Here is an 18,643-nt window from a genome sequence, read left to right on the forward strand (position 1 = left end):
ATTAACCTCTTAATTACACTCCCCCATCCCCAGAGTATATAGTGTAGCATACCTCCAACTATAGTCCATAGTTATGGTTTGAATGTTCCCCCAAAATGTCTTTAATTTGAGGCCTTTTTTTTTGGGGGGGGGGGGTATTGTGAACTGTATAGTAGTGCATAGTTTAGTATAGGATTGTATATTATTGTTTACCATAGTATTGTATTGATTATTACTGTATTGTGTAATGTAGTATCGTGTAGTGTACTGTACACTCATAAACTCTGCTATTGCATATGCTCCAGCTGTTGCTGCTGCTCAAGCAATTTGTAGTTGTTTCCTTATTTGTGCTCAAATGACTACCATTGTGAATTTTGCTCCTTTCTCCTCCCCTCCTTGCTTCTTCCTTCCCCCTCCCTCTTTCCCTCCATGTTCCTCCCCTCCTCCGTCCTCCTGCTCCTTCCTTCCTGTGTCCCACCCTATGTACTCTTTTCCCTTGACCTTACTTATCCCTCGACTCTCTTTCACATACTCTGGAGGAAAGAGTGGACGGGGGGAAGGGACGTTGTTAGACATAAAGCTCTACTGGGGCACAAGCCCCTATTAATATATCCCTTTTTTTCTTCCAAGCTTCATGCGCACAATGCACTACTCGCCAATAGAAACTCCCCTTGCTTAACCCACTATACACAGTTCAGGGATGCAAGTTTGATATCAGATTTGGCAGGGACATGAATAGTTAATGCGTATTATTATTATTTTTTTGCTTTCATTTGAGCGCAAATACTGTTTTTTGAGCTTCATGTAATATTGTTTTTATGTTTTAGTCAAAATAAGATGATCGGTAGGCCTATCATTTCGAAACTTTATTTCGTTTTGTAATGTTTTCTTAGCCTACCTCAATTCTGACTTGTGTGTCGAGTCCGACAGCTGGACCTCTGTGTGTGCACTGCAGTGGCTCTTTGGCAAGCTCAGAAGAGCGCGCTGCCATGGAATGCTGTGGACATCGGTTTATGTTTTTGGTTAAACTGCTTTGATTTTACAAGTGTTGTTGTGGGTGTTTTCTGGCATTATCAATCTAAATGAATGCACTGACTAATAAAGTAAATTGTTACAACTCAAACTTCACATTGTACTGGGGCACAGCAGATTATACTATGGCACGTGCGTCAATTACCCTACACCCAATTAGGTGTGAGTGGAGTTGCCTCTCCCATGCACACACATGTAGGGGTGTGCTCTCTGCACACAGGCAGTGATGTGTGTGTTATTGTTGGGAGAGCATTGAGGCGTGACTCCCCATTATAGTGATTCCGTCTCTCCACTGTTACACTGCTGGGACAATGAGCCACATCAAAGAAACACACGGTTGCAGTGTGCATGTGTACAACCAGGTCATGATTCTCCCTGGTTCTATCTCCCTCCCAGGTCATGACTCTCCCTTGGTCTGCCTCTCTCCCAGGGCTCATGTGGCCGTGTATAACCGGGATGTGAGACTCGTAGACACCTTCCAGTGGGTCCTCTCTTACTTGCACACACGTACACTCTTTTTCTCTTTCTGTCCTCTCTCTCTCTTTGTCACAGGATGTGCATCCTGTTTGACGTCCAATACGTGTTGTTGTGGCTGTCTCTATGTTGCCGGGGGTGTTTTATTATTTGCAAAAAAGGAACAGTCCATGTTAAGGAAACTGTATTGTTCATGCTCACAAACATGTGTCGGGGGTTTAATATTTGCCAAACGTATTCCCCTATGGTTTAAAGAAAGAGGGGAAACTGAGCTGTGTATCAACATTAACCAATTGATGTCAATACCAATGGAAATTGCAGTTATTTGTCTATGGGTTAAATCAGAGCAAGAATGGTCAAAGTAAGTAAAATGGGTTAAAATTAAATATAAATTTAATAACATTGCAAATGAATGAAATCAAGGACACGCAAACATGTTACAAATTGAAGGTTAACTTTTACCTACTATACCATGACTATTGTAAACCAGATATATAAAGCAAGAGGTGAGGAAGGAGGAATAGGACAAGCCAGAGCTGAGGAGAAGGTCTCACGAGATCAAGAATTCACAGAACAATGCTTCACAATTCCCTTTATACACAAGAACAACCAATCACACCACATCTTGACCCTTACTTATCAACATATGACTAGCAATGCGCCAGGAAGTTACACAATGAGATGTGAGACCCATCAAGCAGAGACTCCATCTAGCAACTCCATATTTTAGCATATGAGAGGTGGGGGCAGGGTGACACCCAGCCTTACACATGCATACACACACTAACACACACATTCAGCATCTAAATCAGTCCATAAAACGCAAGTCCACTCATGGGGTGGTGCTTTGGTGGGGGGTTGGGGTGTCAGGGAGTATTAGAGGACCCACTGCGGGGTTCAAAAGCTTCCTGCATCTGTCTCTTTCTGGATCTCTCTGTCCTTCTCTTTCTCTTCTCTCCTGCACCATTGTAAAGTAGTGGGTTGCTGAATCCCATATCCCCATTACTATCCTCTTCTCTGTTCCCCTCTCCCCTCCCTCCCTGTCTCTTCTCTTCCTTCCTACTCCCCCCATGCTCCCTTCACTCTGCGCTCCCAGTGTGTGATAGGGGTGACATCATCCTTTTACTCCTCAGCCAATCGGAAGCAGGCACATGGAACCTAGCTTTTTATAGGAGTGTTATGTGTATATGAGAGAGGAGATTAAGCCGGGCACAGAGAGAAAGGGGGGGCTCTGCTTTCTATACTGTTAGGATCACATACTGGTATCCCCCTAGTATTTCTGTGTCTGTGTGTCTGTAAGAGCTGCTGATGGTGACTGTCACTGTGGTCATTGTTCTGATTCTATTCAGTGTACAGGTGTCAGGTCATTTTAGTGTTGAGGGTGTTATAATAGAGCTGGGTATGATCCTATACACAGCTTCTGGTCCCAGGCAGCCAGTAACATCTGGACAAAGCACACCTTTGAAAATTCTGTCAAAGGAGAATTTGCATATATATCCCAGCATGCCGAAACGTCGTGTTTGTTGCACACAGTTTGCGATTTCCTATTTTCCATTGTTGCTTATGCATTTGTTTTAACGGAGGTGGGGTCAAGGGCTGGGGATTGGGGGGTGACTGACTGGATACACAGAGTGTTATGTTCGAGTCTGATCAATAAAGATGCGCTTTCCTCTCCATCTCTCTTTCGCTTTCTCTCTTTCTGTTTCTCTCATTTGCTCTCTAACTCCTCCCTTTCTCTCTGCATGTAACTCTATTTTTCTTTTTCTCTTCCTCTTTCTCTCTGCCTATTAATCTTTTCCTTTCTCTCATTCTCTTTTTCTCTCCTTTCCATCTTTGCATCTCTCTCAGGCTGGGAGGCAGACAATCAATCTAATGCAGTTTCCCCCAGAACTCCCTCCCTCCCGTCCCTCTCACTGCACAGGTGATGTCATTCTTTTTCAGCTGGGCTCCCCTCCCTCCCTGCCTTGCTTGCTGGCTTCTCATTGGTGGCTGGCTCTACGCATCGCAACCTCCAGTTCGCTGCTTGTTCTCCAGAGGAGGAGAGGGGAGCAGGAGTGATCGCAAGCCAGGGAAGTGCACTCTGAGCTGGGGGACAAGAGCAACCACACTGCCCCCTTAGATGGACAAGCACAGGCATGTGCCACCCACACACTCCTCTGTGGCACTGTAGAGATCAGACAGATTGAGGGGCAGAGAGCAAAAGTGTGAGAAAGAGAGAGAGAGTTGCAGTAAGCAGGACTCTGGGTAGTTGAGGACAAAGCAGGCTGAATAGTAACTCTCGATCTATTCTCCCTGACTACCAGTTCCGTCACCAGTACATACTCAGCTCTGCAGGAAAGACCCTTTTGGACGTGAATGATAACAAATATAGGAGAAGAAGAAGAAAACACTATTGACTTACGATAGCCCAAAGCCAAAGAGGATTCCAATAGTTTTCTGCAGTTTTTTTGAGGACTTTCTGCATGGGGAAGTATTCTCTGGTCCCAAAGTGTACCTGGACCAGTTCCACCGGGCCCAGCCGTCCCTCTGCCCTCGGCTGAACTTGAGCTTCTTCAGAACTTCTTCTTTGGGCTGCTGCCTCATAGACTGTGGCCATGAGGTTGCTACTTCCTGTTCTCTGGGTGTTCCATCTCGTCGTCTTGGAGATGATAGTTGGATAGAGCTGTTCATCTGCGGTTCTACAGCTAATCCGTGTTGTGGAGTGAGGGAAAGAGGAAAAGAACAAGAGGATTGTGGTGAAGGGTCGTTTCTGACATGTCTTCTGAAGGTTCCTTCTAGCGCTTGCCTGCCAGCTGACAGTCTGAATGAACTGCTGTAACCAACGTTTGAGGACCAGTGCTGAGTATTTACCATCGTCAGGGCAACCCCCGACAACACCCCTCTTCTCCCACCTCACTCTCCCATCCACTCTTAGCCCCACAGAGGACAAACCCTGGGGCAATCCCTGCCTTTTCTTCTCCTTTTCTCTGTTCTCTGGGTACTGAAAAGGGAAACTTTCCCCCTCTCTGATCTGGAAATGGCTTTCCTCGTCCGTTGCTATGCCAACTGCCTGCAGCCGTGGTCCTCCAAAGTAAGTGATGTCCTAATGCCTTCTGTGACCAGCCATGGGCTGCCCTGGCTGAGTGTGTGTGCGTGTGTTTGTTTGTTTAGATACATACTTATGTGTGAGTGTGTGCGTGTTCATTTGTTCACATAATTGCATCAGAATGTGTGTGCATACAGATATGCATATCCCCCCCCCAACTCCTTACTGTTGATAACTCTATTATATACTAAACCTCATCAAGCATGTAAGGGGTGTAGCCAGGTGAGGGTTCTGTTCAGGTGGGGGGGGGTATAGCCAGGTGATGGGTCAGGGCTACTATAAGTCCCTTCATTGCGGGGGATGGGGTGACCTGCATGTCTTACTCCCCTCTCTCTCCCTCACGTTTCCTGTTACTGTCTATTCCAATCCCAATAAACCATTTTAAGGTGTTAACAAGGACTCAGGTTTGCCCAATGGTAAAGCTCCAAGGTAATGCCGGATGGTGACAGTCTCTGGTAAGGTCCCATAGTAATGCCCTATGGTAATGCTCCCTGGTAACGAGCCATGGTAACACCTCATGGCAACACTCCGTGGTAACACTCCATGGTAACGCTCCGTGGTAATGCTCCATGGTAACACCCCATGGCAGCCCAGTGCATAGCTGCCATCTCATACAGAATAACAAGTTTAATCTCTCACCCCTGGAATTCTTATTAGTGTGTTTTCCAGCTGTGTTTACACACATGCAAACACACACACACTGGCTGCTTAGTGTGGTTAAGGGCCTTGTTAATTGGAGCTGATGTGAACCGTCTTTGGTGGGCAGGTCTCCTAAAGGTTAATTCAGTTTTCCTGTTTTGGCCCGTTAGCTTCAGAACCATCTGAAACACTTGTATGGAGTGAAGCAGTATTTATGTCAGGACCCAGAAGCTTATGTCTGGTAGCATGGTCTGTACCACTAGTGTAAGTTCTGGGGAACTGATCATGAAAATCTGTTCATTAGGGTGTTTCTGCAAATGTATCGAACAGACATAAAATTGTGCTGATCAGTACGATTATGAGCCCAATTGGCCAAATGGTGGTGCTATAGTTAATTTTAAAAACAACACATTTCAAGCTACGCCCCCCACACCATAAATTGGATTGACTTTGGACTACCAATCACTACCAAATTTGGTGGATCCTTACTGGACCCCGGTTATCAAAAACGGTTGTTGATAGCTTATTTTGTATTCAAGATATTGATCAATTCGTGTAAACGGGGGTGTGGTTCAGCAAATACTATTTTTCTGGGGGCTTTTATTTAGAAACTGGGGCTTGTTTTTCAGGGACTTTTATTTAGAAACTGGGCCTTGATTTTCGAGAACTGAAGCCTTTGTGTCCCATACACACATCATAACTAGACCAAGCCAATGAGCTCTTTTAAAGATGGCGGCTCCATACATTTCTATGGATGGAGAAGAACTTCCGGCTTGTCCGGTCTTGCGCAGAACAGTGGCTCGCCATGCTCCTAGTTCAGAGGCTCGTGCACGCTCACAACAAGCTGTACACATCATACTTCGGGATAAGCAGTCGCGAGCGTGTAAACTAAGGCATTGCCGTAGAATCTGAAAACGATCAAGAAGCAGATACATCATGTGAACTTTACGAAAATCTAATGTATTGGGACTATATTCCTTTGACTTGGTTTTTAGAAATATAGGCCAATTCTAGATGGAACTCACCACATACATTGTTATTTTTGCTTCATTTTTTAAGTAGCCTATGACTGCCAACGTATTGTGGCAGATTCAATTTACTGTAAACTTATATACCTGGCTCTGTCGTTGATCTAGCTCGGCAAAGCAAGCTAAGTATGTTACTATTATGATGATTATGACAGTTGCTTCATCATTACTAGCTTACCGCTATTGTTAATGCCATAATTGGTATTGGCGTTAACTGACATAACGTTGGATAACAATAACAAAATTGGGTTTATCAGACAAGATTTGTGCTGTCTTGAACCCCAGAATGCCGCTATATTTTTTAATCTTTCACAGTACCACATTACTGTTTTAAGTACCACACTACTGTTTAGTAACACTTCTCCAATCAGCACTGGACTCTAGCATTCAGCATAATTAACAGTATGGTCGATTGAGGAGAAGTTGTTAACAATCTCGCCAAAGAGGCAAAATCTCCACTTCCTCCCACTGTATGAAAATGAAGACAAAATATCCTGGATACGGGTGCGGGATCTTGCGCTGGTGATGTCATTTGGACCCAGAGTCTGCGCAGTAGTGATGGGGTGGTGGAGCCGCGGTATTGAGGTCCCAATCGACACTAGCCCAACCCAATCGCAAGCACACACTAACCCCTTTTTTCTGTTGTCAAATAACTAATTAAAATCAAGATGTTTTTGCTTCACTTTTGAGGGGCTGCTACCACGTCCATAAATGTTACAGCCATTGGTCTCGCCTTGCACCTAGCTTTCCTTGTGGAGCAGTGATTGCTCGACATACTCTGGCTTAGTTAGAACAGTCACAACTGTCTGTGTCTGTCAGTATCCATCTGTGGCTCCGTGGAATAGAGAATGCGAAGTTGACATCACGCCGTGTTGAATTCTGGGTAAATTGCAACATTGTTTTGTTTGAGCGCCATTTTCTAAGGTTGTCCCACATCCGTTGTGTATCGAGCCATGCATTCATATTCTTGTTTTCACAACATTTTGTATTAAATCATAAACCTGAACTGTTTATACCATATTGAAGTGAAGGCCTTTCTAGTTATATAAATGTATGTATGATTATTTCGGGGAAATCATCATCAAGATTTCAAACAGCAATTTTCACAATAATCTTCTCCGTCTGTACAACTTAATTTTCAACCACTTCTATTACAAGATAGAGGAAAGCTTAAGAAATATACATAATTTTCTGGGCAATGTAGAAAAGCAGACCGATTAGAAATATATCCTTTTGTTTTAAAGTTAAGACCATTCTAGTGACCCCCCCCCCCCCCCCCCCCAAGAGTATAGTTAGCTAGTATAGAGTATAGTTATACTCCTTTCCATAAGTAAAAAGGTTTGACTTTTTTCGACAATCAAGTTGGCCAAACAAGTTATAGATATTTAGCTTAAAAGGTACATAGTGTAACTAGCTAATGTTTTATTTAGCAAGTTTCACAGAAATTTGCCAAAAATGGTCAGTAGCTGCCTGTCATGAACGCAGAAGCCTGATTTTAGCTTATGTTGTCATGAGTATCTGGCAGTTTTTAGAAATAAAATCTGTGATTGGACGGCGAAGATATTAAGGCAGGAGTCATGGGATTTAAGTTCCCATATTTGGACTGGTCCGGCTGGAAAGGGCGTGTACCTGCAAAGATGGCGGCAACGTCCAAACATGCAACACAGAACACTTTGCATTCTCTATTGGCTGATAGAGTGCCCTCATTTGGGACTGGCTGGCTGCTCCTCTCTGACCCCTCCCCCAGCATGAGAGGGAGAGAGAAAGGTAGCACGAATAGACACGCAGAAAGAGAGAGATGGGGAGAAAGAGAGAGACAAAGATACAGCAAGAGAGACAAGTAGACGGCGAGAGCTAGAGCCAAGGTCTTCTTCACAGTCATGTATTAATCAGGGGTCCCCTCCACCTCACTAATGGGGCTCTCTTCTCTGGATGTCTGGCTCTTCATTTGGTCAGCCCTGGACTCGGGCTCTGGTGGAGGGAGGGCGGGGGGTTGACAAGTCTGGGGGGTGAGGGAGGTTAGCTGATCTGTGGGGTGAGGTGCAGAAGGTTAGCTTGTCTGGATGGGGAAGGGAGGTTAGCTGGTCTTGAGGATGAAGGAGGTTGACTGTTCAGGGAAATGTCCTGTCCTTTGAGGAGTTTCACATGGGGTGAGGGGGTTGAGGGAGTTTGGCTGCTCTGGGCCGGTCCTGAGCCCTGAACAACACCAAGCCTCCAATACATCATCTTCCCGCTGTCAAGTGAAACTCTGGTATGTTACCTGGAGTATTATTTAATAGTGTACAAAGTGTAATTAAATGAGGAGCGAAAGTATTGGAAATCAGCTCTTCAAAAATCAATGCTCTTTTGCTGTGGTGATATATGGGGCTAGGATTATGTTGAAGCCCCAGGAAAACCAAATCCACAAAATCGTTTACTATGTAATTTAGGATCTTATGTACATAGTAAGCATCTAAAAGTATTAGACGTTAGTTTGAATCAAACATCGAAACATCGAATTGTCATTTAAGTTTTTGTACCGTTCCTGACAGTGGGTTTTAATTGAGAGCGGTTATGCTAAGGTATTTATTACTAGCACTATTGTAGGTCTAATTTCACCATGCAGCACTTGTACATTTACAATGTGCTGGTAGTTTTAACATCAGTAAACAAATCAATGTATGTAACAATTTAATTATCTATATCTCTAAGTATAACAAATTAAAAAAATATTAATAATAATTTTCCTATACGTTTAATTTAATTGCGAATGTCTTTGTTAATCGCATTAGTTCAATCTCAGTAGCCTACTGCATTCCGTTGGATCATGAAAAGGACACCTGCAAAATATTAACCTTGAGTTCATTGTTAAGTTTGAGTTAAACTTTGAATATTAACCAGAGTGGCCGGTTCTCAAAATATCAGACCAGACTTGCAGCAGACCAGAGGACCAATCAGAGTGACGGGGCTGTGACGCGCAGAGAGCAAGCCAAGCTGCGACGAATAATGTTTTCTTAATTTTTAGTTGTTTGATGTTTAAATGCTCATCCAAACAACGTCCATCCCGGCACTGCACTCTGTTGGGTTATAAAGAGGACGTATGCAGAATTTGAACTTTGCAGAGTATCTGAGGGTGGCATCTAACGTTGCATGTGTAACGTTGTGCTAACTATCTATTTTAATAATAGAGTAATATAGACAGCAAAGCACTTTATAGCTCACCATTCATTGACCATTTGAATGGAATTATTTTCAGATGGCAGGGCTTCTGATTTGTCTTCTGATTATGAATCAGATGGCTCAAACATAATATTGTAGGGCTGGACCAAGTGGATTTATTTGCGCCATTGCTGTATGTGACTGTTGCTATGAAAGATCGTTTGACATACGCAGAACTGTTGAGATGTCAAGCGACCAGCCACATCTACACAGTTTTGAGAAATGGTCTACACAGGAAGATTAGCTGGTTTTAAACTAGGGTTTCTAATATTCTGAATGTTTATTTTAATTCAGATTTTTGTGGATGCTTAATGAGATGCTAAACTTTGATATCATATATACATTTTCACAGTTTGAAACCAGTTTTCTTAGTAGTGGTAGTCTCACCAATCATAATCTCCTCAAATAACTACACACATTAAGGCTTTGCTGTGCCACATGGTGTGATGAATTTGATGAATCACTTGAAAGTAAACATAGATAGTGACCGTCAGGAAGTAATGATGTTACAACAATCACAAAGAAATAGATTCACAGCTCCCAGCCCAGGACCACTCTCAGGGCAGAGAGAGATCATAGGTGGAGCTTTCCCCATAGTCATCACAAGGGACATTTACCCAGTTCTTTCTCCTGACCCTGAACATCTATTCAACCTGACAAACATAATATGCAATATACATGTTTTTATTAGTATTAGGTAGACTTGTACCTTTAGTATAGTTAGACCACATATTTAAGTTTTAGGATTCCTATATATTTCATGTATGCATCTTCCTGCCAAAGTAAATCCCTTGTCAGTGCAAACTTTCATGGCGAATAAAACCCTTTATTTCTATTGATTAGTGAATAACATAACGTACACAGGAAATCCCATTTTCCCCACAATGCCCTGAGACCATGACTCTTGCCTTAGACTGTGACTCTTGTGATCTTTCCATTTGACCTTTTCGATGTTGCGTAATGCGGCTATGAAGCCTTGAATTGATAGTAAATCTATCAGACTGCCACCACTGGGAGTGAGAGAGACAGACAGGAAGGCAGAGAAACGAAGGCAGAGAGACGGCCAGGAAGGCCGAAAGATAGATGGGAAGTCAGACTGACAGAAAAGGAGAGAGACAGGTAAACAGGTACAGTATCCTTTCTGTCTTGCTGACTTAGCTTAAAAGAAAGAGACAAAGAGAGGGTGAAAAAGAGGAGGAGACAGAGGAAGAGGTTTCAGTGGGGTTGAAGGATGATTTACAGTGGATGGGATATTAAGGGTTGTACCTGTGGTTGTGTTCGTGTATGTGCATGTGTGTTTGGCCTTGCTTCTAAAGCAAGCAATATTGATCCTTACCACCCGAGACTTCCTGTCCAAATGACACCTTAACCCTCCCCAGACACACACACACACACAGACACGGAACACATGAATCCAATCAAGTCTATTCATCATTGTATAGTTTTTGACCTGGGTCTGTTGACAAAATAAAATGAAACAGTTCATACCTCTCATACACACTGTCAGAGGTTTTGCGTATGTGGGGGCAAGCAAAGTGTGTGTCTGTTTGTGTGTGTGTGTCTGTGCAGAGGGCAGGGAAAACAGGATAGATGGTGTGTGTGTGCATGCGTGTATGATTCCCATCCTTGTTTGTAGTGTTAGGGACTTAAATGGCCTGTCAGGGTTTATGTCTGTGCGCGCACACACACACACACATTAGAGGATCCATTACCTACTTCCCCAGCACCTCTCTCCTCCAGGTCTGCATAGGACACCCTAATGTATGATATTCAAGGGCCTTTTTCTATACAAATGGAATGTGTGCATGCGCACTTATTTATGTACCTTTCCAGTCAAATTGAGTCTGAAGCGTGTGTGTCTGCAACCTAAGCCAGCTAACACCTAGCTGACGATCTGTGTTGCTGTGGCACAGCAGGGCCGTTACTTGAATGGGTCGTTATCTAGTTATGCAGAAGCCTGTTGACGACCATTCATTTGAATCCGGTGTGTTGGAGCAGGGAAACATCTAAAACGTGCAGGACAGGGGGTCCCAGAGGACCAGGGACCTCTGGGACCTCTGTTTTAGAAGACTACGTTGGAGGGCCGACCTACCCTCAACACAGCTTCGCTATATAATAAAATGGGGAGGGCGGCTTCCCCACTAGGAGGACCAAATCAACAAGGGAGGATAAATAAAAGGTGGTGCGGTTGTCAATTCCTGGGTCCCGACCATGACAGGAACTTGATTCTCACCACAAAAGTTAAGAACACCAGAGACTGGCACCGCTCCCGGGGACTGCTGTCGCCGCTCCTCCCGACCTCGACCGGGGCCGACGGCGTGGCCGGCGGCTGGCTCGACTCGGTCCCTCTCTGAAGGTGGCAGCACATGGGAAAGAACAACAAAACCCTTTTTTACACACTTGACGGCTGGGACGCATTCCTTACGGGAGGGGGCACAGCCCCTAGGAACGCAGCCAGACATGTCACTGTGGTCGCTCCTCAGCCCGTTCACCAAATCTTCTTAAGGACCCATCTGTTCTTAAACCGCACTAACACAGTTTTCACGAAGATTCTGGCATTCACCGATGTTTTCAGATGTTTTTCCCAATCAGAATAATAGAGTGATTTCGCCTGGCTAAAACTAGTTCACACTTTCCCCTGTGCTGATGATATGACTTACTGAAATTACGTTAGCAGTCATTTTATGCCAAGAACCAGCGAGCTTTGCAACCACAAAATGTATGTCACTCTCAATACTTTTGGCCACGGCTGTATATTAGGCCCTCTCTGAGGGCCCTGACAGTTCCCCACTTCTGTCAACTGTCCACAAACTTTGCAGCGCAACTCCCTTGCTGCTGTCCTCAAATTGTATTCCACCCACCTAACCAATCACCATTTCGTAAAAAGACGTATGATTGGCTGAGCCGAAATTGACAAAATACAGAATACAAAACGAAACAAAGGAAAGGAAATAAGATGTACAGCTAGTTTGATAGCCTGCAGGTTGTAGGACTGGCTGGCTGCTTCCTGTCTGTCTGGCTGTTTGTGTGCCTGTGGGCCGCAGGTGCCAGTAACAACACAGACAGAACCCAGGGGTGGGACAGCCCCTGTATACATCCCTGGGTCAACCTGTAAGAGCTTATTTGTGTTGGAGGACAGGAAGCATATGTACTGTATGCTCCAGGGGGCCTTGGGAAGGTTGTGTTTGTGTGTGACCGAGGGATTGTGTGTGTGTGTGTGTGTGTGTGTGTGTGAGTAAGAGTGCTCTGGTTCTGGTGGTCAGGTTGTGTGATATTGTCCTTGATTGGGTTGGTGCTGGCCATGGCTGTACTTCCTGAGAGATCCCAGACGGCTTCCTCACATACACAGGACACACAGACACACACATCTCCACACACAGGACACACACAACCACACGCGTCTCCACGCACAGGACACACGGGGAACCCTGCCCTGTCTCTCTGTCTTTGTTTCCCCCCCCCCCCCCACCCCCCTTTTCTCATATTTTCTTTCTCTTTTTGTCCAGTTTATACCTCTCATTTGTTCCCTCCCATCTCCCTTTCTTTTATCCTCTCACTATCTCTCTCCTTCCCTCTTGTTCACTTGTTCACTCTTCCCATCATCAATGCTTCTGTCATCCTCTTGCCTCTCACTTTCCATCTCTCTCTTTGGTTCCTAACTTTGTTTCTCTCTCTGTGTGTGTCCCACTGCTACTTGTGTATGACAGAGAAGACCGGTCACTAGGGGACGCGGGGAGGCATTGGCCACGGGTCACTGTCACTCGATTATTTCATGAATATTCATGAAGCACATCAGTCTGCGCTGACAGTACTGAATGTCTGTCTCGTCAACATCCTTTCTCATTTCCATCCCGACATACTCCTCCCCCTATCTAGCTCCATCCCCCTCTCTCTGTCTTCCCCATGTTTGCTCTCTATCCGGTCTGCGCTCCTTCTGTATTTTTCCTTGCTCACTCCATCCTCCCTGCTATCAGCTCTTAGGGTGGAGACTGTTCTCTCCTGTATTCCCTTCTCTGTCCCATCCCCTCTTCTCCTTCACATGTCACCTCAAATTCTAACTTCCATTCCGTTCTTTTCCTCTTTGTCTCTAACATATTCACTATGTCTCTTTCCATCTTACACACACACACACACAGACAGACACACACACACACATCCACACACTTCCAAACGGTGCATGAGTGATTAGAGAGAATAGAATACATATTAGTATGTTAACAGTGGCTGACAGTTCTTGAAGGCAGTGAATGTGTGTGTGTGTGTGTGTTTTGTGGTCCTTAAAAGTTGACGTGCTATTTCTACGGTGTTCCTACATTTAGAATTAGTATTGGTGTTGTAATTACATTTAGAGTTGGGTTTAGGAGTTAGAGATGGGTTTTATGGTTAGAAACTGTTAGGTTTAGGGTTAGGGAAAACAAGATTTTTAATGGGACTGAATTGTGATTCCTCACAATAATAGCTATACACACATGTGTATAGCTGGCTGTATATTTTAGTTTGTTCATTCTCAGCTCTTGTGTATCAGAAAGTCTAGCAATACTGACATCTACAGGGCTGTCTTCATGGCTATAGCCCTGGACTGTTCTATAAGCTTCCTTAGTTCCTCTTGCTTTATTTGGATGGTCATTTGATGTAGCTGTGGCAACTCTCAGGGTTCCAGTCCTGTCTCCCCCTCTCCCTCCTATCTCTCCCCATCCCTCCGCTCTCCCCCTCTTTCTCCTGCCTCTCTCTCCAGTCTCCCCCTCTTCTTCCTGTCTCCCCCTCTCTTTCCTGTCTCCACCTCTCCCTCCTGTCTGCCCCTCTCTTTCCTGTCTCCACCTCTCCCTCCTGTCTGCCCCTCTCTTTCCTGTCTCCACCTCTCCCTCCTGTCTGCCCCCTTCCTCTCCCTGCCTCTTCCCTCCTGTCTCACCCCCTCTATCCCTCGTCTCCTCTTTGTCTCCCCACCCCCATCTTCTTTCCCAGCTGTCTCTCCTATGCGCCCCTAAGGTTTGCCTGCTACCTTTTAGCCTGCCATATATCTCAAGACAATAAGAGGGTCAAGGAGGTTTAATCCCATAGCACGATAATTATGTCTCTGTGGGCCTGTGTGCATATGAGTGTCTGCACGCCTTCTTGTGTGTGTGTGTACGTCTGCATGTATATTGGTGGTGCGTTAGAGAGCAGACCCTCCATGTTGATGTGATGGAGTCACACAGCAGAAGGAGGCCTGCATGTATATTTTATACTGAACAGTCATCATTCATTAGTGATGAGAGAAGGAGACCCCCCCCCTCTGGAGAGGGGAGGGAGGGAGGGAGGGAGGGAGGGAGGGAGGGAGGGAGGGAGGGAGGGAGGGAGGGAGGGAGGGAGGGAGGGAGGGAGGGAGGGAGGGAGGGAGGGAGGGAGGGAGGGAGGGAGGGAGGGAGGGAGGGAGGGAGGGAGGGAGGGAGGGAGGGAGGGAGGGAGGGGGAAAGAGTGGAGGGTGTTGAGAGGGAAAGAGAAGAGAGGAGAGGTGGAGGGGTAGAGTAGAAGAGAGGAGGAGAGGAAAGGAGGAGGGGATAGAGGAAAAGTCAGAAGGAGGGGGTATGGAGAAGAGATGAGGAGGGGAGAGAAGAAGAGATGAGGAGGGGAGAGAAGAAGAGATGAGGAGGGGGTGGGAGAAGAGGAGAGAGGAGGAGAGTGAGAGCAATTGAAGATGGAGGTCTGAATGATGACCGTGAGACAGCAGTAATTAGCCATACACACAGAAACACACGCATACACACACACAGAAAGTGTCTCCCCAAGTGCCCCATCTATTATCAAGCTCCCCCCTCCTCATTTTTCCCCAGCATCCATCTTCCCTCACTTCCTCCATCATTAGTGGGGGGAGGGGGGTGCAGGGTGGTACCAGCAGCTAGCCTAAGTGCTGGGGGGTTGGGGTCAGGGGGGGGGGGTAGACTGAACTTGTTTAATATTGCAGTAGGGCATCACGGCTCTAACCAGCTGTAGGTGTAGAGACTTAGCGGGTGTAAGTAGTGTGTGGGTGTGTGCGTGTCTGGGCAGCGAGGTTGCCAGGTTGGCAGACGTGCAGACATGGAGGATGTTTGCAGTAAATTGACTCGCTCTCAGATGAGAACTTCCTCTCTCTCCCTCATCTGCTGTAGACTGGTAAGACCTGTGTGTGTGTGTGTGTGTGTGTGTGCTAAGGGGGGGGGCACAGATAGAGACAGACGTGTGACAGAGAGAGATATATTTGAATATGTGTGTCTGCGTCTGATCAAAAACTAAGGAAGACATTCACAATGTACATACTGTGAGCACTGTGAGCACAGCCTGGCTACAGAGAGGCTGTGCTCTCTTTGCTTTCAAGGAAAAGTGGAGACAGAGCTCCATTTCCTATCCACATGTGATCTTAAACAACTAAAGAAAGAGACATTCTTCTTCAAAATGTTGTCAAAATTGTGAAATTGGAACTTTCACAATTAGGGGACAAGTTCTGTTCAATTTTGTCATCAAAGTATGTACCAAGCTGCCAGTGGAACATTGGTATTATGCTCAAGGCATAACATATTTTCAATTTTGTTTTATTACTTCTCCCTCTGTTCTATTCACACTATGTAATGACGACTAGAATGTTCCTTGTGAGTATGAAAACATGTAGGCCTATCTTTATATGTGTGTTGTAAGTATGTGTACTTGATTACTTCATTTATGATTGTACTGACACACATACACACACAGATCTTACAGCCAGCTGCCAACTGTCTGTTTTGTGTCAGTTCTTTGTTTGAGCAAGTGTCTATGGATGTCTACAAAATTGCTAGTGGTAAATGAAAACCCAAACCCAATTTAAGTTTATTTTAACACCGGAAAAGTGTCTATATGCATCCACACTATATGTGGCGTGTCAAAGTAACCCTTTTGAAAGTGTTAGAAAGTCAACACCAATTGGGGTTGATTCAACACTACATTGTTACAAATCAACACCACAATGCTCTCAATGCTCTGCTTCTGGGCCCGGGTTGGCTGTAGCTAAGAGATCACTGTGACTGACAGGTGCCTTCACTTGTTGCAGTCAGCGTTGACACATTAAATGCGCTCAATACTCTGAGTCTACAGTAGTGGGGCGGGGCAAATGCATGCTCACCACACGTGTGCCGGCGGCTCTGATCAGAACAGTCACACAAATGACAGTGAACACATCACGTCTACAATTCAAAATACTCCATACAAGCATTGGCCATATTTGAGCTCATCTCCTCTTGATGTGGACTGCTCCTTTATTGACTTTGCTTCGTCTGAATTGGTAAGGTCATCAAAGCTGGCATTCTTCATTGGTATTCTTACAGATTTCAGGACTCCCTTGCACTCCGCATGAGCCAGTGTGTCTTTGGAATAAAGCACAAATCTCATTCTTAGCAACCAGATGTTTTTATACTTTGTTTATTGAATTTGTGATCGTGATGACTAATTACCTCACTGGTATCAGTGTAGCCGGTGTGTATCGGGTAAAAACTCACTCCTCAAGTATGAAACAGGCCACTGGCTTCAAAGAAGAGTTAGCTTTTCGTTGGCTTAGCTGGTAGTGGTCGCGCTTGGGAAGTCAGAGGTGGCGTGTTCGATCCACAGTGAGGGATATGAAAGATGAACATCGGTCCGGATACTTCTGACAGAGCAAAATTACGTCTTGTGGCAACTGGTGGCATAAGACACAACGCACGAGGAGTACCAACAACCGCTACATGAGCACCTTGCCCTGTCTGTCATGAGTGGGTCGGCCTTGTTCAGTTAGCAACCTATTTGGTTCCTTACAAAACTGATGATTTCAATGGATATATTCACAAGTTATAAAGCAAATATTCATTATAAAATGTATGTGTGACAATAGTTTTGCTTACCATGTGTGAAAATGAAGTTAAAAATTGAAGATTGAGTAAATGAAAATTGGAAAACGTATATGATGGAGGGGCTTTGATCTGCGCCCATCAGTGTTCAATTGACCACCAATGGAGAAAATCTGATTTGACAACTTAACTGAGTCAAAGGCTCAACACTGCCAGTGCTATTTTATAACTGTGTGGTGTTATAAGACCAACACTCTCTATTCAACACCGTCCTTTTCAGGGCTCAACATTAACTTTTTGAGGCACTTAACGTTTCACTTGTCCATGCACAAAAGTCACTTGTCCGGGTAAAAATGTATCGTAATATTTTTTTGTGTGTGTGTGTGTGTTGACGTTAGCTAGCTTGTGTCGGCAGCTGTGTAGCCTACCTAGCAAATATTAGCAGCATTTTTGTCGGTTAAATGTACGTAGTTAAATATCAGCTAATATTCAACTGTAAAGTATAGCTTCACCTTTTAAAGGATCCCTTGGTAAATCAGCCTCTGTCGGGTAGAAAGGGAAATTGTAGAATAATTAAAAGTTAACCAACATATGGTGGCAAAATCCATTGTTATGTCTACACAATTATTAATTATTAGCTAGCTTGCAAATACTGAGGATAGCCTGCTGAAGTTGTGTTAGCCAATGTTGTTAGCGATCCTAGCAAACGTTAATTTTCTAGCTGTTTATAACATTACACTGGGTCTTGCAGCGCTGCTTAATTTACTGAAATTATTATAAAATGTTATGTTCTTCTCGCCATTTGCCTACTTGAGCAAGTCACAGTATTTCCAAGACCTGATAGTGTAACGGAGACAACAAAGTAAATAATTCCTCTTTCAAGTAATCAGCCCCCGTTCCAGTGTTGAGCATTAAATTAGCTTCATGGTCTATAGAGATCTTGCGATAAAGACACTTTTTTGTGTTTTGCTAATGCAGAATTTGGTCAAATAAAATCTGACGTAATGAGTGTAACATAACGTGAAGTAACATGGCATTTAATTTTGTTTGAGTTTTAACTTGTCCAGTGGGGAAAGTACATTTATCTTCCACTCACCGTTAAAAAAAATCCACTTGTCCCGGACAAGCGGACAAGCCTTAATGTCGATCCCCGCTTTCTATTTTAACTAGGGCTGTAAAGCAATTAAAATATTTTATTGCGATTAATCACATTATTCAATACAGTTAATCGTGATTAATCGCAAATGTATTTAATGTATTTAATCTGTTCAAATTTTACCCCAATAAAAGATCACTTTAACTTCGACAGCCCTAATTTGAACACATCTATGTGTTGAGTATATGTGTTTGTATCCATCTGGTATCTGTGTGTGTGCCATGTCTGCTGGATCCTTTAACATCTG

At 44.5% G+C, this 18,643-nt stretch overlaps 1 protein-coding gene and 1 long non-coding RNA gene across 6 annotated transcripts in view; one reads left to right on the plus strand and one right to left on the minus strand.

The window, feature by feature from the left end:
- The window catches only part of rapgef6 (Rap guanine nucleotide exchange factor (GEF) 6), a 78,711-nt gene that overhangs the window by 29,776 nt on the left and 30,292 nt on the right, over positions 1-18,643 (plus strand). The window contains exon 1 of one of the 4 annotated variants that reach the window (XM_084683541.1): positions 17,448-17,587. The exons of the other annotated variants lie outside the window; for them this stretch is intronic. The gene's annotated coding sequence lies outside the window, so the exon portion shown is untranslated. Of the gene's footprint in view, positions 1-17,447; positions 17,588-18,643 lie in introns of those variants that run through there. 4 annotated transcript variants of the gene reach the window in all.
- Positions 4,103-18,638, minus strand: LOC146245190 (uncharacterized). 2 transcript variants are annotated; one of them, XR_014734534.1, is made up of 6 exons: positions 18,520-18,638; positions 18,051-18,412; positions 16,872-17,782; positions 16,628-16,784; positions 11,669-11,785; positions 4,103-4,169 (listed from the first exon to the last, which is right to left on the minus strand). It is a non-coding gene; the product is annotated as an uncharacterized LOC146245190 (long non-coding RNA). The 2 variants fall into 2 exon arrangements; XR_014734533.1 differs by lacking the exons at positions 4,103-4,169; positions 11,669-11,785 and having other exon boundaries at positions 16,271-16,784.

The sequence above is a fragment of the Hypomesus nipponensis genome, chromosome 20 (genome assembly GCF_054491055.1).
Source record: "Hypomesus nipponensis isolate SF chromosome 20, ASM5449105v1, whole genome shotgun sequence".
Taxonomy (NCBI): domain Eukaryota; kingdom Metazoa; phylum Chordata; class Actinopteri; order Osmeriformes; family Osmeridae; genus Hypomesus; species Hypomesus nipponensis.